The sequence below is a fragment of the Lampetra fluviatilis genome, chromosome 2 (assembly GCF_964198595.1).
Source record: "Lampetra fluviatilis chromosome 2, kcLamFluv1.1, whole genome shotgun sequence".
In the NCBI taxonomy this organism is placed as follows: Eukaryota; Metazoa; Chordata; class Hyperoartia; order Petromyzontiformes; family Petromyzontidae; genus Lampetra; species Lampetra fluviatilis.
The window spans coordinates 22,029,679-22,052,058 of NC_136276.1; the positions used below are offsets into that span (position 1 = coordinate 22,029,679).

At 45.3% G+C, this 22,380-nt stretch overlaps 11 non-coding genes across 11 annotated transcripts; all 11 read right to left on the reverse strand.

Annotated features, from left to right (window-relative positions):
• Positions 1-692: 692 nt before the first annotated feature.
• LOC144947157 (U1 spliceosomal RNA) lies at positions 693-856 on the reverse strand. Its single transcript, XR_013639994.1, has one exon. It is a non-coding gene; the product is annotated as a U1 spliceosomal RNA (small nuclear RNA).
• A 2,213-nt stretch (positions 857-3,069) lies between these two features.
• On the reverse strand, positions 3,070-3,233 carry LOC144947142 (U1 spliceosomal RNA). The gene has a single exon (XR_013639992.1). It is a non-coding gene; the product is annotated as a U1 spliceosomal RNA (small nuclear RNA).
• Positions 3,234-4,530: 1,297 nt separating this feature from the next.
• Positions 4,531-4,694, reverse strand: LOC144947150 (U1 spliceosomal RNA). The gene has a single exon (XR_013639993.1). It is a non-coding gene; the product is annotated as a U1 spliceosomal RNA (small nuclear RNA).
• Positions 4,695-5,988: 1,294 nt separating this feature from the next.
• Positions 5,989-6,152, reverse strand: LOC144947183 (U1 spliceosomal RNA). Its single transcript, XR_013640001.1, has one exon. It is a non-coding gene; the product is annotated as a U1 spliceosomal RNA (small nuclear RNA).
• Positions 6,153-7,446: 1,294 nt separating this feature from the next.
• On the reverse strand, positions 7,447-7,610 carry LOC144947206 (U1 spliceosomal RNA). Its single transcript, XR_013640006.1, has one exon. It is a non-coding gene; the product is annotated as a U1 spliceosomal RNA (small nuclear RNA).
• A 1,298-nt stretch (positions 7,611-8,908) lies between these two features.
• LOC144947211 (U1 spliceosomal RNA) lies at positions 8,909-9,072 on the reverse strand. Its single transcript, XR_013640007.1, has one exon. It is a non-coding gene; the product is annotated as a U1 spliceosomal RNA (small nuclear RNA).
• A 5,993-nt stretch (positions 9,073-15,065) lies between these two features.
• LOC144947163 (U1 spliceosomal RNA) lies at positions 15,066-15,229 on the reverse strand. Its single transcript, XR_013639996.1, has one exon. It is a non-coding gene; the product is annotated as a U1 spliceosomal RNA (small nuclear RNA).
• A 1,308-nt stretch (positions 15,230-16,537) lies between these two features.
• Positions 16,538-16,702, reverse strand: LOC144947289 (U1 spliceosomal RNA). The gene has a single exon (XR_013640027.1). It is a non-coding gene; the product is annotated as a U1 spliceosomal RNA (small nuclear RNA).
• A 1,344-nt stretch (positions 16,703-18,046) lies between these two features.
• Positions 18,047-18,211, reverse strand: LOC144947294 (U1 spliceosomal RNA). The gene has a single exon (XR_013640028.1). It is a non-coding gene; the product is annotated as a U1 spliceosomal RNA (small nuclear RNA).
• Positions 18,212-19,521: 1,310 nt separating this feature from the next.
• LOC144947300 (U1 spliceosomal RNA) lies at positions 19,522-19,686 on the reverse strand. The gene has a single exon (XR_013640029.1). It is a non-coding gene; the product is annotated as a U1 spliceosomal RNA (small nuclear RNA).
• A 1,342-nt stretch (positions 19,687-21,028) lies between these two features.
• Positions 21,029-21,193, reverse strand: LOC144947302 (U1 spliceosomal RNA). Its single transcript, XR_013640030.1, has one exon. It is a non-coding gene; the product is annotated as a U1 spliceosomal RNA (small nuclear RNA).
• Between the last annotated feature and the right edge of the window lie 1,187 nt (positions 21,194-22,380).

Consider the following 22,380-nt stretch of genomic DNA (forward strand, 5'->3'; position numbering starts at 1 on the left):
ATTACTTTACTATTCAAGTAAAAATGTTGTGCTTTAATATGTATGTGTTTATTTATTTATTTAGGGTCCCTTTATAACATATGCTACAGGCCCCGCACTAGCTTAATTCGGCACTGTATCTACATTTAACCACAGCCATTAGGTTTAAACCAACGTTCTGTTCACGTCGTGTGTGTACAGCACCACCTGGCGGTCACTGGGTGGTCGGCACACGAGACAGACCTGTCGGGGGCATCCACTGCAGTTGCTTCGCTGCCATCGTATGCGTGACTGCTTATTAATTCGTGCATATGGAGTGACGTCACCCGCTAATTATTATTAATGGTGGAGTGTCCATTTGGATGAAGTCACCTCTTCATGATTATTCTTCATTATTATTAATGAGGGGGGCTGTTCGATGTAGAGTGATGTCACCCGCTCATGGTTATTAATGACGGGGAACCATGTGGAGGACGTCACCTGTTCATGATTATTAATGAGGGGGGCTGGCCGATGTGGAGTGACGTCACACGAGGGACACACAGACATTCATGGCTCATTATAGTAGTAACTAGTTTACCGATGGCAACGGTTTGTTCTGGCTAACTGCATTCACAAAAAATAATGACCTTAACCATTATCACTCCTGCGAGCAATTTTTTGCATGTTATAAACCTTTAATGCGACTACAATATATATGTTTTCATTATTATCGGGGGATAGCGCGAACGCAGTCCCCCAGTACCACAAATGACACAGTCGAGTTTCCCGCATTTGGGGAAATCGCAGGGGTCAACCCACCCGCAGTGCAATGGATGAGCCTCGCCCTGGGAGGACCACCTAACTGATCATGGTGCCGCCCCTGTCAGGTAAGTATGAGTTGGGTTGCTCCCACTATCCCTATACGAACCCCAACCCTGTACCTTTACTCTACGGGCCCTTCAAAGGCTTTTACGTATTTTATGGTTGATCATTGTTTTTTTACCCTTTTATCTGGCAACAAAACTGACACATTTTTTACAAGGAGTCATGTTTGCATAGACCACAATACCTGCAGTCATAATGCAAACAAAAAACATAACTCTGATAATGTATGCACTGTCCTTGAAGTTGATTGGTCCACACCCGAGACAGCTTTCCTTAGAGCCTAGTCTCACATGGTGTTGGACCAGATGACGCCCAAAGGCGCACTCAGCCTAGTCTCACATGGTATTGGACCAGATGACGCCAAAAGGCGCACAAAGGTGTCAGTTTTGTTGCCAGATAAAAGGGTAAAAAACCAATTATCATATTTTTTACTGGCAATTGAGGTTCCAATGGTATCCTATGGTTCTTCACCGAATGTGAATTTCTGCAGTCACGAACATTTTAAGCCCAGCTTTTACGTGGCTGTAATAAAAAGATGAAAGTTAAATAAATGAATGGATGTTAAAAATGTAAACTATGTGATTAAAACACTAATTTGCGTAGAAAATTAACCCTTTTTAAAATTATTAAACACTTAACTGACGGTCAGGTTTTTGAGCAATGCCCCTAAAAAATTATTCTGGATAATGTTAGCTCATGACACAAGTGGCGTTACTAAATTAAAGGTTTTCACCTCTGGTTCCGTAAGTTTTGTCAGGCGATGAGAATCCTGGCCACATCTAGCATCATAATCTGATATTTGAACCAGTCCCTGGCAAAAGTGGCGAAGTATGATCAAACAGTCTCCTTGACCCATGCGAAAATAAATTCTCATGTTCTTTCATTTAATCATTATTGATGTTTACTCCACAACTGATGAGTGTATTGCCACATGTGCATTTTGTAAAAAATAAATATGTTTGCGAAAGCAGGCCAAACATTTCCAACTAGCGCTTTGCCCGTCCAAGGACGGGTGTATTTGAGTAAATCTGAATCTTGCAAGTGTAGGGGTGTTACGGAGGGGCTGTATACATAGGATCACACGGGAAACAAACACAGTGGGCGGGGCTTCGTGAGTGCACGGGGAGGTGCTCTCAACGACGTCCGCACAGGGCAGCCTGGGGGGGGGGCTGGCCCCACCCCTCAGCGAGGGGTTTTGGTATAAAAGGGGATGAGCCGGAGAGCTCGGGGTAGAATGTTAAAGCTAAACCAGTGAAGACCGAAGATCGTCTAGCTAGAGCCCTGGACTCCCCTGGGTCGCCGCCCTTGTCAGGGCCGCGCAGGACCGAGCCAGCGGCGTGGTCCCGAGAACCGGAGCTAGTGCTCTGGGACTCCGGGTACCGTAGCCCGACTTACCAGTGTCGGGCCAGACAGCCTCCCCTAGCCCGTTAGTGGAGGACTAGGAGGTAGGTCAGAGATAGCTAGCAGTGTATTCCCAGCTAGCGGGTGAGGGGGCCGATACCTTCTCCAGTGTTGTATGTCCGCGGTTGTGACAACTGTTGCGGAATAAATACGTGTGCCTCAACCCCGGCGTCCAAGAGTCCTCAACGATATTACACAAGTGAAAAGCAGACCGCGACGTGATATTCATTGCATGAATTTGTGTGCAATTTGTATGGCCGAGGTGACACAGACTTATTTAATTTAACACGTATAACGCCTTAGTCATCATGACGTCCTTTTACTTCTATGTCTCAATAGCGTTACGGAGATCGCGTGACGTGAGCGTTCTGCCTTTGGAGTGAGGGTTGTAAGATGATGCTGAGGAGGAGGGAGGAGGCACCTCGCGCCCCCATGTGGAGTGACGTCACCCGCTAATTATAATTAATGGTGGAGTGTCCATTTGGAGGAAGTCACCTGTTCATGATCATTAATGAGGGGGGCTGTTCGATGTGGAGTGACGTCACCCGCTTATGGTTATTAATGACGGGGCACCATGTGGAGGACGTCACCTGTTCATAATCATTAATGAGGGGGGCTGGCCAACGTGGAGTGACGTCACACGAGGGACACACAGACATTCATGGCTCATTATAGTAGTAACTAGTTTAGCGATGGCAACAGTTTGTTCTGGCTCACTGCAGTCAAAAAAATAATGACTTTCGCCATTATCGCTCCTGCGCGCAATTTTTGGAATGTTATAAAACTTTAATGCGACTAAAATATATATTTTTTAATTATTATCGGGGGATAGCGCGAACGCAGTCCCCCAGTACCACAAATTACACAGTCGAGTTTCCCGCATTTGGGGAAATCGCAGGGGTCAACCCACCCGCAGTGCAATGGATGAGCCTCACCCTGGGAGGACCACCTAACTGATCATGGTGCCGCCCCTGTCAGGTAAGTATGAGTTGGGTTGCTCCCACTATCCCGATACGAACCAGAATTCTGTACCTTTACTCTATGGGCCCTTCAAAGGCTTTTACATATTCTATGGTTCTTTCGGTAAAGAACCATAGAATGTGAATTTTTGCAGTCACGAAAATTTTAAGCCCAGCATTAACGTGGCTGTAATAAAAAATAAAAGTGAAATAAATGAATGTTAAAAATGAAAACTATATGATTAAAACGCTAATTTGTAAAGGAAATTAACCATTTTTTTATTATTAAACACTTAACTGACGGTCAGGTTTTTGGGCAAAGCCCCTAAAAAACGTATTCTGGTTAAAGTTAGCTCACGACACAAGTGGCGTTACTAGATTAGAGGTTTTCACCTCTGGTTCTGTAAGTTTTGTCGGGCGATGAGAATCCTGGCCACATCTAGCATCATAATCTGATATTTGAACCAGTCCCTGGCCAAAGTGGCGAAGTATGATCAAACAGTCTCCTTGACCCATGCGAAAATAAATTATCATGTTCTTTCATTTAATCATTATTGATGTTAACTCCACAACTGATGAGTGTATTGCCACATGTGCATTTTGTAAAAAATAAATGTGTTTGCGAAAGCAGGCCAAACATTTCCAACTAGCGCTTTGCTCGTCCAAGGACGGGTGTATTTGAGTAAATCTGAATCTTGCACGTGAAAAGCAGACCGCGACGTGATATTCATTGCATGAATTTGTGTGCAATTTGTAATGCCGCGGTGACACAGACTTATTTCATTTAACACGTATAATGCCTTAGTCATCATGACGTCCTTTTACTTATATGTCTCAATAGCGTTACGGAGATCGCGTGACGTGAGGGTTCTGCCTTTGGAGTGAGGGTTGTAAGTTGACGCTGAGGAGGGGGGAGGAGGCACCTCGCGCCCCCATGTGGAGTGACGTCACCCGCCAAATATTATTAATGGTGGAGTGTCCATTTGGAAGAAGTCACCTCTTCATGATTATTAATGAGGGGGGCTGTTCGATGTGCAGTGACGTCACCCGCTTATGGTTATTAATGACGGGGCACCATGTGTAGGACGTCATCTGTTCATAATCATTAATGAGGGGGGCTGGCCAACGTGGAGTGACGTCACACGAGGGACACACAGACATTCATGGTTCATTATAGTAGTAACTAGTTTAGCGATGGCAACAGTTTGTTCTGGCTCACTGCAGTCAAAAAAATAATGACTTTCGCCATTAACGCTCCTGCGCGCAATTTTTGGAATGTTATAAAACTTTAATGCGACTAAAATATATATTTTTTCATTATTATCGGGGGATAGCGCGAACGCAGTCCCCCAGTAGCACAAATTACACAGTCGAGTTTCCCGCATTTGGGGAAATCGCAGGGGTCAACCCACCCGCAGTGCAATGGATGAGCCTCGCCCTGGGAGGACCACCTAACTGATCATGGTACCGCCCCTGTCAGGTAAGTATGAGTTGGGTTGCTCCCACTATCCCGATACGAACCAGAACCCTGTACCTTTACTCTATGTGCCCTTCAAAAGCTTTTACATATTCTATGGTTCTTTCGGTAAAGAACCATAGAATGTGCATTTTTGCAGTCACGAAAATGTTAAGCCCAGCTTTTACGTGGCTGTAATAAAAAATAAAAGTGAAATAAATGAATGTTAAAAATGAAAACTATATGATTAAAACGCTAATTTGTAAAGGAAATTAACCTTTTTATTATTAAACACTTAACTGACGGTCAGGTTTTTGGGCAAAGCCCCTAAAAAACGTATTCTGGGTAATGTTAGCTCACGACACAAGTGGCGTTACTAGATTAGAGGTTTTCACCTCTGGTTCTGTAAGTTTTGTCGGGCGATGAGAATCCTGGCCACATCTAGCATCATAATCTGATATTTGAACCAGTGCCTGGCCAAAGTGGCGAAGTATGATCAAACAGTCTCCTTGACCCATGCGAAAATAAATTCTCATGTTCTTTCATTTAATCATTATTGATGTTAACTCCACAACTGATGAGTGTATTGCCACATGTGCATTTTGTAAAAAATAAATACGTTTGCGAAAGCAGGCCAAACATTTCCAACTAGCGCTTTGCCCGTCCAAGGACGGGTGTATTTGAGTAAATCTGAATCTTGCAAGTGAAAAGCAGACCGCGACGTGATATTCATTGATTGAATTTGTGTGCAATTTGTAATGCAGCGGTGACACAGACTTATTTCATTTAACACGTATAACGCCTTAGTCATCATGACGTCCTTTTACTTCTATGTCTCAATAGCGTTACGGAGATCGCGTGACGTGAGGGTTCTGCCTTTGGAGTGAGGGTTGTAAGTTGACGCTGAGGAGGGGGGAGGAGGCACCTCGCGCCCCCATGTGGAGTGACGTCACCCACCAAATATTATTAATGGTGGAGTGTCCATTTGGAAGAAGTCACCTCTTCATGATTATTAATGAGGGGGGCTGTTCGATGTGCAATGACGTCACCCGCTTATGGTTATTAATGACGGGGCACCATGTGGAGGACGTCACCTGTTCATAATCATTAATGAGGGGGGCTGGCCAACGTGGAGTGACGTCACACGAGGGACACACAGACATTCATGGCTCATTATAGTAGTAACTAGTTTAGCGATGGCAACAGTCTGATCTGGCTCACTGCAGTCAAAAAAATAATGACCTTCGCCATTATCGCTCCTGCGCGCAATTTTTGTAATGTTATAAAACTTTAATGCGACTAAAATATATATTTTTTCATTATTATCGGGGGATAGCGCGAACGCAGTCCCCCAGTACCACAAATTACACAGTCGAGTTTCCCGCATTTGGGGAAATCGCAGGAGTCAACCCACCCGCAGTGCAATGGATGAGCCTCGCCCTGAGAGGACCACCTATCTGATCATGGTGCCGCCCCTGTCAGGTAAGTATGAGTTGGGTTGCTCCCACTATCCCGATACGAACCAGAACCCTGTACCTTTACTCTATGGGCCCTTCAAACAGCTTTTACATATTCTATGGTTCTTTCGGTAAAGAACCATAGAATGTGCATTTTTGCAGTCACGAAAATGTTAAGCCCAGCTTTTACGTGGCTGTAATAAAAAATAAAAGTGAAATAAATGAATGTTAAAAATGAAAACTATATGATTAAAACGCTAATTTGTAAAGGAAATTAACATTTTTATTATTAAACACTTAACTGACGGTCAGGTTTTTGGGCAAAGCCCCTAAAAAACGTATTCTGGGTAATGTTAGCTCACGACACAAGTGGCGTTACTAGATTAGAGGTTTTCACCTCTGGTTCTGTAAGTTTTGTCGGGCGATGAGAATCCTGGCCACATCTAGCATCATAATCTGATATTTGAACCAGTCCCTGGCCAAAGTGGCGAAGTATGATCAAACAGTCTCCTTGACCCATGCGAAAATAAATTCTCATGTTCTTTCATTTAATCATTATTGATGTTAACTCCACAACTGATGAGTGTATTGCCACATGTGCATTTTGTAAAAAAATTAAATGTGTTTGCGAAAGCAGGCCAAACATTTACAACTAGCGCTTTGCCCGTCCAAGGACGGGTGTATTTGAGTAAATCTGAATCTTGCAAGTGAAAAGCAGACGGCGACGTGATATTCATTGCATGAATTTGTGTGCAATTTGTAATGCCGCGGTGACACAGACTTATTTCATTTAACACGTATAACGCCTTAGTCATCATGACGTCCTTTTACTTCTATGTCTCAATAGCGTTACGGAGATCGCGTGACGTGAGGGTTCTGCCTTTGGAGTGAGGGTTGTAAGTTGACGCTGAGGAGAGGGGAGGAGGCACCTCGCGCCCCCATGTGGAGTGACGTCACCCGCCAAATATTATTAATGGTGGAGTGTCCATTTGGAAGAAGTCACCTCTTCATGATTATTAATGAGGGGGCTGTTCGATGTGCAGTGACGTCACCCGCTTATGGTTATTAATGACGGGGCACCATGTGTAGGACGTCACCTGTTCATAATCATTAATGAGGGGGGCTGGCCAACGTGGAGTGACGTCACACGAGGGACACAGACATTCATGGCTCATTATAGTAGTAACTAGTTTAGCGATGGCAACAGTTTGTTCTGGCTCACTGCAGTCAAAAAAATAATGACTTTCGCCATTTTCGCTCCTGCGCGCAATTTTTGGAATGTTATAAAACTTTAATGCGACTAAAATATATATTTTTTCATTATTATCGGGGGATAGCGCTAACGCAGTCCCCCAGTACCACAAATGACACAGTCGAGTTTCCCGCATTTGGGGAAATCGCAGGGGTCAACCCACCAGCAGTGCAATGGATGAGCCTCGCCCTGGGAGGACCACCTAACTGATCATGGTGCCGCCCCTGTCAGGTAAGTATGAGTTGGGTTGCTCCCACTATCCCGATACGAACCCCAATCCTGTACCTTTACTCTATGGGCCCTTCAAAAGCTTTTACATATTCTATGGTTCTTTCGGTAAAGAACCATAGAATGTGATTTTTTGCAGTCACGAAAATTTTAAGCCCAGCATTTACGTGGCTGTAATAAAAAATAAAAATGAAATAAATGAATGTTAAAAATGAAAACTATATGATTAAAACGCTAATTTGTAAAGGAAAATAACCATTTTTTTAATTATTAAACACTTAACTGACGGTCAGGTTTTTGGGCAATGCCCCTAAAAAACGTATTCTGGGTAATGTTAGCTCACGACACACGTGGCGTTACTAGATTAAAGGTTTTCACCTCTGGATCTGTAAGTTTTGTTGGGCGATGAGAATCCTGGCCACATCTAGCATCATAATCTGATATTTGAACCAGTCCCTGGGCAAAGTGGCGAAGTATGATCAAACAGTCTCCTTGACCCATGCGAAAATAAATTATCATGTTCTTTCATTTCATCATTATTGATGTTAACTCCACAACTGATGAGTGTATTTCCACATGTGCATTTTGTAAAAAATAAATATGTTTGCGGAAGCAGGCCAAACATTTCCAACTAGCGCTTTGCCCGTCCAAGGACGGGTGTATTTGAGTAAATCTGAATCTTGCAAGTGAAAAGCAGACCGCGACGTGATATTCATTGCATGAATTTGTGTGCAATTTGTAAGGCCGCGGTGACACAGACTTATTTCATTTAACACGTATAACGCCTTAGTCATCATGACGTCCTTTTACTTCTATGTCTCAATAGCGTTATGGAGATCGCGTGACGTGAGGGTTCTGCCTTTGGAGTGAGGGTTGTAAGTTGACGCTGAGGAGGGGGGAGGAGGCACCTCGCGCCCCCATGTGGAGTGACGTCACCCGCTAATTATTATTAATGGTGGAGTGTCCATTTGGAGGAAGTCACCTGTTCATGATCATTAATGAGGGGGGCTGTTCGATGTGGAGTGACGTCACCCGCTTATGGTTATTAATGACGGGGCACCATGTGTAGGACGTCACCTGTTCATAATCATTAATGAGGGGGGCTGGCCAACGTGGAGTGACGTCACACGAGGGACACACAGACATTCATGGCTCATTATAGTAGTAACTAGTTTAGCGATGGCAACAGTTTGTTCTGGCTCACTGCAGTCAAAAAAATAATGACTTTCGCCATTATCGCTCCTGCGCGCAATTTTTGGAATGTTATAAAACTTTAATGCGACTAAAATATATCTTTTTTCATTATTATCGGGGGATATCGCTAACGCAGTCCCCCAGTACCACAAATGACACAGTCGAGTTTCCCGCATTTGGGGAAATCGCAGGGGTCAACCCACCCGCAGTGCAATGGATCAGCCTCGCCCTGGGAGGACCACCTAACTGATCACGGTGCCGCCCCTGTCAGGTAAGTATGAGTTGGGTTGCTCCCACTATCCCGATACGAACCCCAACCCTGTACCTTTACTCTATGGGCCCTTCAAAAGCTTTTACATATTCTATGGTTCTTTCGGTAAAGAACCATAGAATGTGATTTTTTGCAGTCACGAAAATTTTAAGCCCAGCATTTACGTGGCTGTAATAAAAAATAAAAATGAAATAAATGAATGTTAAAAATGAAAACTATATGATTAAAACGCTAATTTGTAAAGGAAAATAACCATTTTTTTATTATTAAACACTTAACTGACGGTCAGGTTTTTGGGCAATGCCCCTAAAAAACGTATTCTGGGTAATGTTAGCTCACGACACAAGTGGCGTTACTAGATTAGAGGTTTTCACCTCTGGTTCTGTAAGTTTTGTCGGGCGATGAGAATCCTGGCCACATCTAGCATCATAATCTGATATTTGAACCAGTCCCTGGCCAAAGTGGCGAAGTATGATCAAACAGTCTCCTTGACCCATGCGAAAATAAATTCTCATGTTCTTTCATTTCATCATTATTGATGTTAACTCCACAACTGATGAGTGTATTTCCACATGTGCATTTTGTAAAAAATAAATATGTTTGCGGAAGCAGGCCAAACATTTCCAACTAGCGCTTTGCCCGTCCAAGGACGGGTGTATTTGAGTAAATCTGAATCTTGCAAGTGACAAGCAGACCGCGACGTGATATTCATTGATTGAATTTGTGTGCAATTTGTAATGCCGCGGTGACACAGACTTATTTCATTTAACTCGTATAACGCCTTAGTCATCATGACGTCCTTTTACTTCTATGTCTCAATAGCGTTACGGAGATCGCGTGACGTGAGTGTTCTGCCTTTGGAGTGAGGGTTGTAAGTTGACGCTGAGGAGGGGGGGGAGGCACCTCGCGCCCCCATGTGGAGTGACGTCACCCGCCAAATATTATTAATGGTGGAGTGTCCATTTGGAAGAAGTCACCTCTTCATGATTATTAATGAGGGGGGCTGTTCGATGTGCAGTGACGTCACCCGCTTATGGTTATTAATGACGGGGCACCATGTGGAGGACATCACCTGTTCATGATCATTAATGAGGGGGGCTGGCCGACGTGGAGTGACGTCACACGAGGGACACACAGACATTCATGGCTCATTATAGTAGTAACTAGTTTAACGATTATTTGGTTCTTTTCGGTTAAGTCACGTCTAAAAATAAAATAATAAATTAAAATAACATATTACGACGTTTCGATTGCAACACAAGCAATCATCATCAGGTATAAAAGAAATAGCAACAAAAATCTAACTAGAAAACTATAGACAGACATACAAGCAGACAGACATCACAACGGCACACAGAGAGAGGACACAAATCGGCACAAAGAGAGGGGTCGTTTCTGTGACGGTCCCTTAAATATAGAGAGGGGGGGGGCGGGGACGGAGAGAGGGAGGGGGCAGAGAGAATTAGCATATCAATGAGTGTACTGCAACGTACTGCTGTTGCAAGTAAGATGACAATGTTGAACGGGCACGCAAAATTGAAAACGGGCACGCAAAATTGAAAATTAGGAGACAAGCACACGAAAATTAAATAACTTAGCAAAATATCGAAATGTGATGTAATACAACACAGAGAGTCGGTTAACACACAATTAACGCATAACCTGGTTGATTACGTGTTTCAAAATTTGCTAAGTTAGAATTTTAAGTGTGAAAATTCCAAAGAGAGGACACAGGTAGAGAGAACAAATAGCCAGAAAGAAAAAGGATAAGCTTAAAACTTCCCCGTAGAAGTGGTTCAATCTTAATTTAGGAGCTTTCGTGACTGCAGGAATTATTCTTTGGTTCTTTTCGGTTAAGTCACGTCTAAAAATAAAATAATAAATTAAAATAACATATTACGACGTTTCGATTGCAACACAAGCAATCATCATCAGGTATAAAAGAAATAGCAACAAAAATCTAACTAGAAAACTATAGACAGACATACAAGCAGACAGACATCACAACGGCACACAGAGAGAGGACACAAATCGGCACAAAGAGAGGGGTCGTTTCTGTGACGGTCCCTTAAATATAGAGAGGGGGGGGCGGGGACGGAGAGAGGGAGGGGGCAGAGAGAATTAGCATATCAATGAGTGTACGGCAACGTACTGCTGTTGCAAGTAAGATGACAATGTGGAACGGGCACGCAAAATTAAAAACGGGCACGCAAAATTGAAAATTAGGAGACAGGCACACGAAAATTAAATAACCTAGCAAAATATCGAGATGTGATGTAATACAACACCGAGAGTCGGTTAACACACAATTAACGCATAGCCTGGTTGATTACGTGTTTCAAAATTTGCTAAGTTAGAATTTTAAGTGTGAAAATTCCAAAGAGAGGACACAGGTAATGAGGGGGGCTGGCCGACGTGTGCTTGTCTCCTAATTTTCAATTTTGCGTGCCCGTTTTCAATTTTGCGTGCCCGTTCAACATTGTCATCTTACTTGCAACAGCAGTACGTTGCAGTACACTCATTGATATGCTAATTCTCTCTGCCCCCTCCCTCTCTCCGTCCCCGCCCCCCCTCTCTATATTTAAGGGACCGTCACAGAAACGACCCCTCTCTTTGTGCCGATTTGTGTCCTTTCTCTGTGTGCCGTTGTGATGTCTGTCTGCTTGTATGTCTGTCTATAGTTTTCTAGTTAGATTTTTGTTGCTATTTCTTTTATACCTGATGATGATTGCTTGTGTTGCAATCGAAACGTCGTAATATGTTATTTTAATTTATTATTTTATTTTTAGACGTGACTTAACCGAAAAGAACCAAATAATAATTCCTGCAGTCACGAAAGCTCCTAAATTAAGATTAGTTTAACGATGTCAACAGTTTGTTCTGGCTCACTGCAGTCAAAAAAATAATGACTTTCGCCATTATCACTCCTGCGCGCAATTTTTTTGCATGTGTAATGCGGGCGTAAGCGACCTTCCGGAGGTGACGTCACGGGGGGTGGAGTCATGTGACGTGGGGGGAAGGTTCGGGGCTTTAAGCGGGTAAACCGGAAGGGGAAGGCAGTCGGGGTGTGAGCGGAAAAGAGTGAGGCCACGCGGGCAAGTGTGGAGAGGGGGGGCGCCGACGGCCATCGGGAGCCAACCCCGAAGATAAGAGGAAGCTGCGGAGTGGTGTGCAGCTGGGGAGGAGACAGCCAGGAGGGCTGCGTGTTAGAGGCAGCGGTGTGGCTGCCAGGAGGAGCTGCGGAGAGAGAGAGAGAGGGGGCTGCTTGTTAGAGGCAGCGGTGTGGCTGCCAGGAGGAGCTGCGGAGAGAGAGAGAGAGAGCAAGAAGCTGTGAGAGCTGCGGAGGGAGAAGAGCAGCAGAGAGTACAGCCAAGGGGGGCTGTGTGAGAGAAACAGCAGCGGAGCTGCTGTTGTGGATCGGGCCGACATTGGAGTCAGCACCGTGGAGAAGCTACGGAGTAAAGACAGCCGTGTGGGTGTACAGCACGAACCGAATAATAAAGGACACTGAGACAGACATCGTGGTCCAGTCGTTTATTACACTGGTGTCGGAAGTGCAACGGCATGTCGAAACAAGTGAGGAAGAAAGTTAATCCGGCGCCTGCATCGGCTTCTTCGTCCGACGACGACGAACTCCCCCCAACCACGGATCCTGTTGGGGTGGTGGAGGAGAGCCCGGCTGAGGCGACCACGGGAACGGGAGTGGAGGATGTTGGCGCGGTGGCGGGTCCGTCGACATCATCAGACGCGGATCAACGATGGCAAGCGATGGCGGTACAACTGGAGGCACTTAAGGACGTCCTGGCGCATCTATGCCATCTCGTCGCGCCAGGGACGATGGATGATGCAAGTGGTGCTCCGCGGGCCGCCACGTTGCCTGTCCTGCCGCCGCCATTGCCCACGCGGCAAGAGGCCGCCATTTTGCGCGCTCCGTAGCGCCAAACCGCCATCTTGGCCACGCCGCGGGCCGACGCCATTTTGAATTTGCCATCACAACCACCACCATTGGAAGACGGCGGGAAGAGGAGTCGGAGTCGCCACCTTACAACGGTTAAAGAATTTTCCGTCGGTGGGGACTGGAGCGCGTTCGCCTGCCGCTTCTTGGCGGCGGTACGCACAGCAAGATGGACCGATGCGGAGGCTTTGGAGGTGTTGCCGACTCTCCTGGACGACGAATCTGTCCGATTCTTCCGTTCCATAGCGACCGATAAGAAGGCAACTTTATGTGGTGTTTTTCAAGAAATGGCCGATGCTTATGAGCCACCAGATGATGCGCATCGGCGATTCGCTCAACGACAACGAGCACCAGAGGAGTCGCCCGTGGCGTTCAGGGGTGCGGTGCTGGAGCTGGCCATGGCAGCTTATCCTGAGACGCCACAGGACCTGCTTGAGCCTCTCATATTAGGGAAAATGTTGGAGCTGTCTCGGGATCTAGGGATCCCCATGCCTGTGTGTGGGCATGAGAAGCTAACTTCCCGGATGGCTGCTAAGTGTCTCGATGCGCAATTCAACCTCCGTCGCTGGAAACAAGTGACGGCGTGGACGGGGGGGCCCGTCAAAGAAGGGGAGGCGTTGGGGTGGAACCCTGCGCAGGCCGTCTATGTTCCGGATGACCGGGGCCCTCAACAACTGACGGCCGCCTCCGCTCCATGGACGGGACGCGGCGGGCCGAGACCGCGCGTGGTGCTACCAGAACGGGGCCGTCAGGAGGCGAGGCCTGCGCTTCGGCGCAACGAGGCCGAATGTTTCCGCTGCGGGCGTAGGGGCCACTACGCCAGAGACTGCTGGGCCCGCTTCCCGGCTCCGCCGCAGCAGGAGGCCTCGGCACCGGTCAAGTCGGCTAAAGATCCTCCGAAACAGACAGGCCGGCCGTGACATTGCGGGGGACGAGGGGCCCTGCTCGGAGGACGCCTGCCAGGTCTGCGGGACCTTCGAGCCCTGCAGCTCTTCCGACCCAGCTGCGGGCACGGTCACAGGACAAGCCCAAGACTAACTCTTTAGGGACACGGGACGTCGGTGGACTTCCGGCTACGACAGGGGGATTACCCCCTGTCATTCCTCGACTTTCATCGCGTTCCCGTTCTGCGAGTGGGCCGCCGACCGTCCGGGACGGGCCGGCGACCCGCACACGTTCCAAATCGCTTACGTTTCGTTGATTGTTGCTGTCTTGTTATTTTTTTCTTACAGTTGTATTTATTGCATGCTTTTGTACGTTCGTTGATGTTAATTGCGTTGTTGTTGTTCTTGTTGTTACATTATATGCTTAGTGTCCTTTAGGGGGGGAAGCTCGGTTCGCCGCATTACGATTTGCTATTAGTCAGCCGAGGTCGGCTGGGATTTTTCTACGGGGGAGGGTGGTGTAATGCGGGCGTAAGCGACCTTCCGGAGGTGACGTCACGGGGGGTGGAGTCATGTGACGTGGGGGGAAGGTTCGGGGCTTTAAGCGGGTAAACCGGAAGGGGAAGGCAGTCGGGGTGTGAGCGGAAAAGAGTGAGGCCACGCGGGCAAGTGTGGAGAGGGGGGGCGCCGACGGCCATCGGGAGCCAACCCCGAAGATAAGAGGAAGCTGCGGAGTGGTGTGCAGCTGGGGAGGAGACAGCCAGGAGGGCTGCGTGTTAGAGGCAGCGGTGTGGCTGCCAGGAGGAGCTGCGGAGAGAGAGAGAGAGGGGGCTGCTTGTTAGAGGCAGCGGTGTGGCTGCCAGGAGGAGCTGCGGAGAGAGAGAGAGAGAGCAAGAAGCTGTGAGAGCTGCGGAGGGAGAAGAGCAGCAGAGAGTACAGCCAAGGGGGGCTGTGTGAGAGAAACAGCAGCGGAGCTGCTGTTGTGGATCGGGCCGACATTGGAGTCAGCACCGTGGAGAAGCTACGGAGTAAAGACAGCCGTGTGGGTGTACAGCACGAACCGAATAATAAAGGACACTGAGACAGACATCGTGGTCCAGTCGTTTATTACACATGTTATAAAACTTTAATGCGACTAAAATATATATGTTTTCATTATTATCGGGGGATAGCGCGAACGCAGTCCCCCAGTACCACAAATTACACAGTCGAGTTTTCCGCATTTGGGGAAATCGCAGGGGTCAACCCAACCGCAGTGCAATGGATGAGCCTCGCCCTGGGAGGACCACCTAAATGATCATGGTGCCGCCCCTATCAGGTAAGTATGAGTTGGGTTGCTCCCACTATCCCGATACGAACCAGAACCCTGTACCTTTACTCTATGGGCCCTTCAAAAGCTTTTACATATTCTATGGTTCTTTCGGTAAAGAACCATAGAATGAGCATTTTTGCAGTCACGAAAATTTTACGCCCAGCTTTTACGTGGCGGAAATAAAAAATAAAAGTGAAATAAATGAATGTTACAAATGAAAACTATATGATTAAAGAGCTAATTTTTAAAGGGAATTAACCCTTTTTTATTATTAAACACTTAACTGACGGTCAGGTTTTTGAGCAATGCCCCTAAAAAAAACTTATTCTGGGTAATGTTATCTCATGACACAAGTGGCGTTACTAAATTAGAGGTTTTCACCTCTGGTTCCGTAAGTTTTGTCGGGCGATGAGAATCCTGGCCACATCTAGAATCATAATCTGATATTTGAACCAGTCCCTGGCCAAAGTGGCGAAGTATGATCAAACAGTCTCCTTGACTCATGCGAAAATAAATTATCATGTTCTTTCATTTAATCATTATTGATGTTAACTCCACAACTGATGAGTGTATTGCCACATGTGCATTTTGTAAAAAATAAATATGTTTGCGAAAGCAGGCCAAACATTTCCAACTAGCGCTTTGCCCGTCCAAGGACGGGTGTATTTGAGTAAATCTGAATCTTGCAAGTGAAAAGCAGACCGCGAAGTGATATTCATTGCATGAATTTTTGTGCAATTTGTAAGGCCGCGGTGACACAGACTTATTTCATTTAACACGTATAACGCCTTAGTCATCATGACGTCCTTTTACTTCTATGTCTCAATAGCGTTACGGAGATCGCGTGACGTGAGGGTTCTGCCTTTGGAGTGAGGGTTGTAAGTTGACGCTGAGGAGGGGGGAGGAGGCACCTTGTGCCCCCATGTGGAGTGACGTCACCCGCTAATTATTATTAATAGTGGAGTGTCCATTTGGAGGAAGTCACCTCTTCATGATTATTCTTCTTGATTATTAATGAGGGGGGCTGTTCGATGTGGAGTGACGTCACCCGCTTATGGTTATTAATGACGGGGCACCATGTGGAGGACGTCACCTGTTCATGATCATTAATGAGGGGGGCCGGCCGACGTGGAGTGACGTCACACGAGGGACACACAGACATTCATGGCTCATAGTAGTAACTAGTTTAACGATGTCAACAGTTTATTCTGGCTCACTGCAGTCAAAAAAATAATGACTTTCGCCATTATCGCTCCTGCGCGCAATTTTTTGCATGTTATAAAAGTTTAATGCGACTAACATATATATTTTTTCATTATTATCGGGGGATAGCGCGAACGCAGTCCCCCCAGTACCACAAATTACACAGTCGAGTTTCCCGCATTTGGGGAAATCGCAGGGGTCAACCCACCCGCAGTGCAATGGATGAGCCTCGCCCTGGGAGGACCACCTAACTGATCATGGTGCCGCCCCTGTCAGGTAAGTATGAGTTGGGTTGCTCCCACTATCCCGATACGAACCAGAACCCTGTACCTTTACTCTATAGGCCCTTCAAAAGCTTTTACATATTCTATGGTTCTTTCGGTAAAGAACCATAGAATGTGCATTTTTGCAGTCACGAAAATGTTAAGCCCAGCTTTTACGTGGCTGAAATAAAAAATAAAAGTGAAATAAATGAATGCTAAAAATGAAAACTATATGATTAAAACGCTAATTTGTAAAGGAAATTAACATTTTTTTTTTATTATTAAACACTTAACTGACGGTAAGGTTTTTGGGCAAAGCCCCTAAAAAACGTATTCTGGGTAATGTTAGCTCACGACACAAGTGAAGTTACTAGATTAGAGGTTTTCACCTCTGGTTCTGTAAGTTTTGTCGGGCGATGAGAATCCTGGCCACATCTAGCATCATAATCTGATATTTGAACCAGTCCCTGGCCAAAGTGGCGAAGTATGATCAAACAGTCTCCTTGACCCATGCGAAAATAAATTCTCATGTTCTTTCATTTAATCATTATTGATGTTAACTCCACAACTGATGAGTGTATTGCCACATGTGCATTTTGTAAAAAATAAATATGTTTGCGAAAGCAGGCCAAACATTTCCAACTAGCGCTTTGCCCGTCCAAGGACGGGTGTATTTGAGTAAATCTGAATCTTGCAAGTGAAAAGCAGACCGCGACGTGATATTCATTGCATGAATTTGTGTGCAATTTGTAAGGCCGCGGTGACACAGACTTATTTCATTTAACACGTATAACGCCTTAGTCATCATGACGTCCTTTTACTTCTATGTCTCAATAGCGTTACGGAGATCGCGTGACGTGAGGGTTCTGCCTTTGGAGTGAGGGTTGTAAGTTGACGCTGAGGAGGGGGGAGGAGGCACCTCGCCCCCCCATGTGGAGTGACGTCAACCGCTAATTATTATTAATGGTGGAGTGTCCATTTGGATGAAGTCACCTCTTCATGATTATTCTTCATGATTATTAATGAGGGGGGTTGTTCGATGTGGAGTGACGTCACCCGCTTATGGTTATTAATGACGGGGCACCATGTGGAGGACGTCACCTGTTCATGATCATTAATGAGGGGGGCCGGCCGACGTGGAGTGACGTCACACGAGGGACACACAGACATTCATGGCTCATTATAGTAGTAACTAGTTTAACGATGTCAACAGTTTATTCTGGCTCACTGCAGTCAAAAAAATAATGACTTTCGCCATTATCGCTCCTGCGCGCAATTTTTTGCATGTTATAAAAGTTTAATGCGACTAATATATATTTGCAACTAATATATATTTGCAACTAATATATATTTTTTCATTATTATCGGGGGATAGCGCGAACGCAGTCCCCCCAGTACCACAAATTACACAGTCGAGTTTCCCGCATTTGGGGAAATCGCAGGGGTCAACCCACCCGCAGTGCAATGGATGAGCCTCGCCCTGGGAGGACCACCTAACTGATCATGGTGCCGCCCCTGTCAGGTAAGTATGAGTTGGGTTGCTCCCACTATCCCGATACGAACCAGAACCCTGTACCTTTACTCTATAGGCCCTTCAAAAGCTTTTACATATTCTATGGTTCTTTCGGTAAAGAACCATAGAATGTGCATTTTTGCAGTCACGAAAATGTTAAGCCCAGCTTTTACGTGGCTGAAATAAAAAATAAAAGTGAAATAAATGAATGCTAAAAATGAAAACTATATGATTAAAACGCTAATTTGTAAAGGAAATTAACATTTTTTTTATTATTAAACACTTAACTGACGGTCAGGTTTTTGGGCAAAGCCCCTAAAAAACGTATTCTGGGTAATGTTAGCTCACGACACAAGTGAAGTTACTAGATTAGAGGTTTTCACCTCTGGTTCTGTAAGTTTTGTCGGGCGATGAGAATCCTGGCCACATCTAGCATCATAATCTGATATTTGAACCAGTCCCTGGCCAAAGTGGCGAAGTATGATCAAACAGTCTCCTTGACCCATGCGAAAATAAATTCTCATGTTCTTTCATTTAATCATTATTGATGTTAACTCCACATCTGATGAGTGTATTGCCACATGTGCATTTTGTAAAAAATAAATATGTTTGCGAAAGCAGGCCAAACATTTCCAACTAGCGCTTTGCCCGTCCAAGGACGGGTGTATTTGAGTAAATCTGAATCTTGCAAGTGAAAAGCAGACCGCGACGTGATATTCATTGCATGAATTTGTGTGCAATTTGTAAGGCCGCGGTGACACAGACTTATTTCATTTAACACGTATAACGCCTTAGTCATCATGACGTCCTTTTACTTCTATGTCTCAATAGCGTTACGGAGATCGCGTGACGTGAGGGTTCTGCCTTTGGAGTGAGGGTTGTAAGTTGACGCTGAGGAGGGGGGAGGAGGCACCTCGCGCCCCCATGTGGAGTGACGTCAACCGCTAATTATTATTAATGGTGGAGTGTCCATTTGGATGAAGTCACCTCTTCATGATTATTCTTCATGATTATTAATGAGGGGGGTTGTTCGATGTGGAGTGACGTCACCCGTTTATGGTTATTAATGACGGGGCACCATGTGGAGGACGTCACCTGTTCATGATCATTAATGAGGGGGGCCGGCCGACGTGGAGTGACGTCACACGAGGGACACACAGACATTCATGGCTCATTATAGTAGTAACTAGTTTAACGATGTCAACAGTTTATTCTGGCTCACTGCAGTCAAAAAAATAATGACTTTCGCCATTATCGCTCCTGCGCGCAATTTTTTGCATGTTATAAAAGTTTAATGCGACTAACATATATATTTTTTCATTATTATCGGGGGATAGCGCGAACGCAGTCCCCCCAGTACCACAAATTACACAGTCGAGTTTCCCGCATTTGGGGAAATCGCAGGGGTCAACCCACCCGCAGTGCAATGGATGAGCCTCGCCCTGGGAGGACCACCTAACTGATCATGGTGCCGCCCCTGTCAGGTAAGTATGAGTTGGGTTGCTCCCACTATCCCGATACGAACCAGAACCCTGTACCTTTACTCTATAGGCCCTTCAAAAGCTTTTACATATTCTATGGTTCTTTCGGTAAAGAACCATAGAATGTGCATTTTTGCAGTCACGAAAATGTTAAGCCCAGCTTTTACGTGGCTGAAATAAAAAATAAAAGTGAAATAAATGAATGCTAAAAATGAAAACTATATGATTAAAACGCTAATTTGTAAAGGAAATTAACATTTTTTTTATTATTAAACACTTAACTGACGGTCAGGTTTTTGGGCAAAGCCCCTAAAAAACGTATTCTGGGTAATGTTAGCTCACGACACAAGTGAAGTTACTAGATTAGAGGTTTTCACCTCTGGTTCTGTAAGTTTTGTCGGGCGATGAGAATCCTGGCCACATCTAGCATCATAATCTGATATTTGAACCAGTCCCTGGCCAAAGTGGCGAAGTATGATCAAACAGTCTCCTTGACCCATGCGAAAATAAATTCTCATGTTCTTTCATTTAATCATTATTGATGTTAACTCCACAACTGATGAGTGTATTGCCACATGTGCATTTTGTAAAAAATAAATATGTTTGCGAAAGCAGGCCAAACATTTCCAACTAGCGCTTTGCCCGTCCAAGGACGGGTGTATTTGAGTAAATCTGAATCTTGCAAGTGAAAAGCAGACCGCGACGTGATATTCATTGCATGAATTTGTGTGCAATTTGTAAGGCCGCGGTGACACAGACTTATTTCATTTAACACGTATAACGCCTTAGTCATCATGACGTCCTTTTACTTCTATGTCTCAATAGCGTTACGGAGATCGCGTGACGTGAGGGTTCTGCCTTTGGAGTGAGGGTTGTAAGTTGACGCTGAGGAGGGGGGAGGAGGCACCTCGCGCCCCCATGTGGAGTGACGTCAACCGCTAATTATTATGAATGGTGGAGTGTCCATTTGGATGAAGTCACCTCTTCATGATTATTCTTCATGATTATTAATGAGGGGGGTTGTTCGATGTGGAGTGACGTCACCCGCTTATGGTTATTAATGACGGGGCACCATGTGGAGGACGTCACCTGTTCATGATCATTAATGAGGGGGGCTGGCCGACGTGGAGTGACGTCACACGAGGGACACACAGACATTCATGGCTCATTATAGTAGTAACTAGTTTAACGATGTCAACAGTTTATTCTGGCTCACTGCAGTCAAAAAAATAATGACTTTCGCCATTATCGCTCCTGCGCGCAATTTTTTGCATGTTATAAAAGTTTAATGCGACTAATATATATTTGCAACTAATATATATTTGCAACTAATATATATTTTTTCATTATTATCGGGGGATAGCGCGAACGCAGTCCCCCCAGTACCACAAATTACACAGTCGAGTTTCCCGCATTTGGGGAAATCGCAGGGGTCAACCCACCCGCAGTGCAATGGATGAGCCTCGCCCTGGGAGGACCACCTAACTGATCATGGTGCCGCCCCTGTCAGGTAAGTATGAGTTGGGTTGCTCCCACTATCCCGATACGAACCAGAACCCTGTACCTTTACTCTATAGGCCCTTCAAAAGCTTTTACATATTCTATGGTTCTTTCGGTAAAGAACCATAGAATGTGCATTTTTGCAGTCACGAAAATGTTAAGCCCAGCTTTTACGTGGCTGAAATAAAAAATAAAAGTGAAATAAATGAATGCTAAAAATGAAAACTATATGATTAAAACGCTAATTTGTAAAGGAAATTAACATTTTTTTTATTATTAAACACTTAACTGACGGTCAGGTTTTTGGGCAAAGCCCCTAAAAAACGTATTCTGGGTAATGTTAGCTCACGACACAAGTGAAGTTACTAGATTAGAGGTTTTCACCTCTGGTTCTGTAAGTTTTGTCGGGCGATGAGAATCCTGGCCACATCTAGCATCATAATCTGATATTTGAACCAGTCCCTGGCCAAAGTGGCGAAGTATGATCAAACAGTCTCCTTGACCCATGCGAAAATAAATTCTCATGTTCTTTCATTTAATCATTATTGATGTTAACTCCACAACTGATGAGTGTATTGCCACATGTGCATTTTGTAAAAAATAAATATGTTTGCGAAAGCAGGCCAAACATTTCCAACTAGCGCTTTGCCCGTCCAAGGACGGGTGTATTTGAGTAAATCTGAATCTTGCAAGTGAAAAGCAGACCGCGACGTGATATTCATTGCATGAATTTGTGTGCAATTTGTAAGGCCGCGGTGACACAGACTTATTTCATTTAACACGTATAACGCCTTAGTCATCATGACGTCCTTTTACTTCTATGTCTCAATAGCGTTACGGAGATCGCGTGACGTGAGGGTTCTGCCTTTGGAGTGAGGGTTGTAAGTTGACGCTGAGGAGGGGGGAGGAGGCACCTCGCGCCCCCATGTGGAGTGACGTCAACCGCTAATTATTATTAATGGTGGAGTGTCCATTTGGATGAAGTCACCTCTTCATGATTATTCTTCATGATTATTAATGAGGGGGGTTGTTCGATGTGGAGTGACGTCACCCGTTTATGGTTATTAATGACGGGGCACCATGTGGAGGACGTCACCTGTTCATGATCATTAATGAGGGGGGCCGGCCGACGTGGAGTGACGTCACACGAGGGACACACAGACATTCATGGCTCATTATAGTAGTAACTAGTTTAACGATGTCAA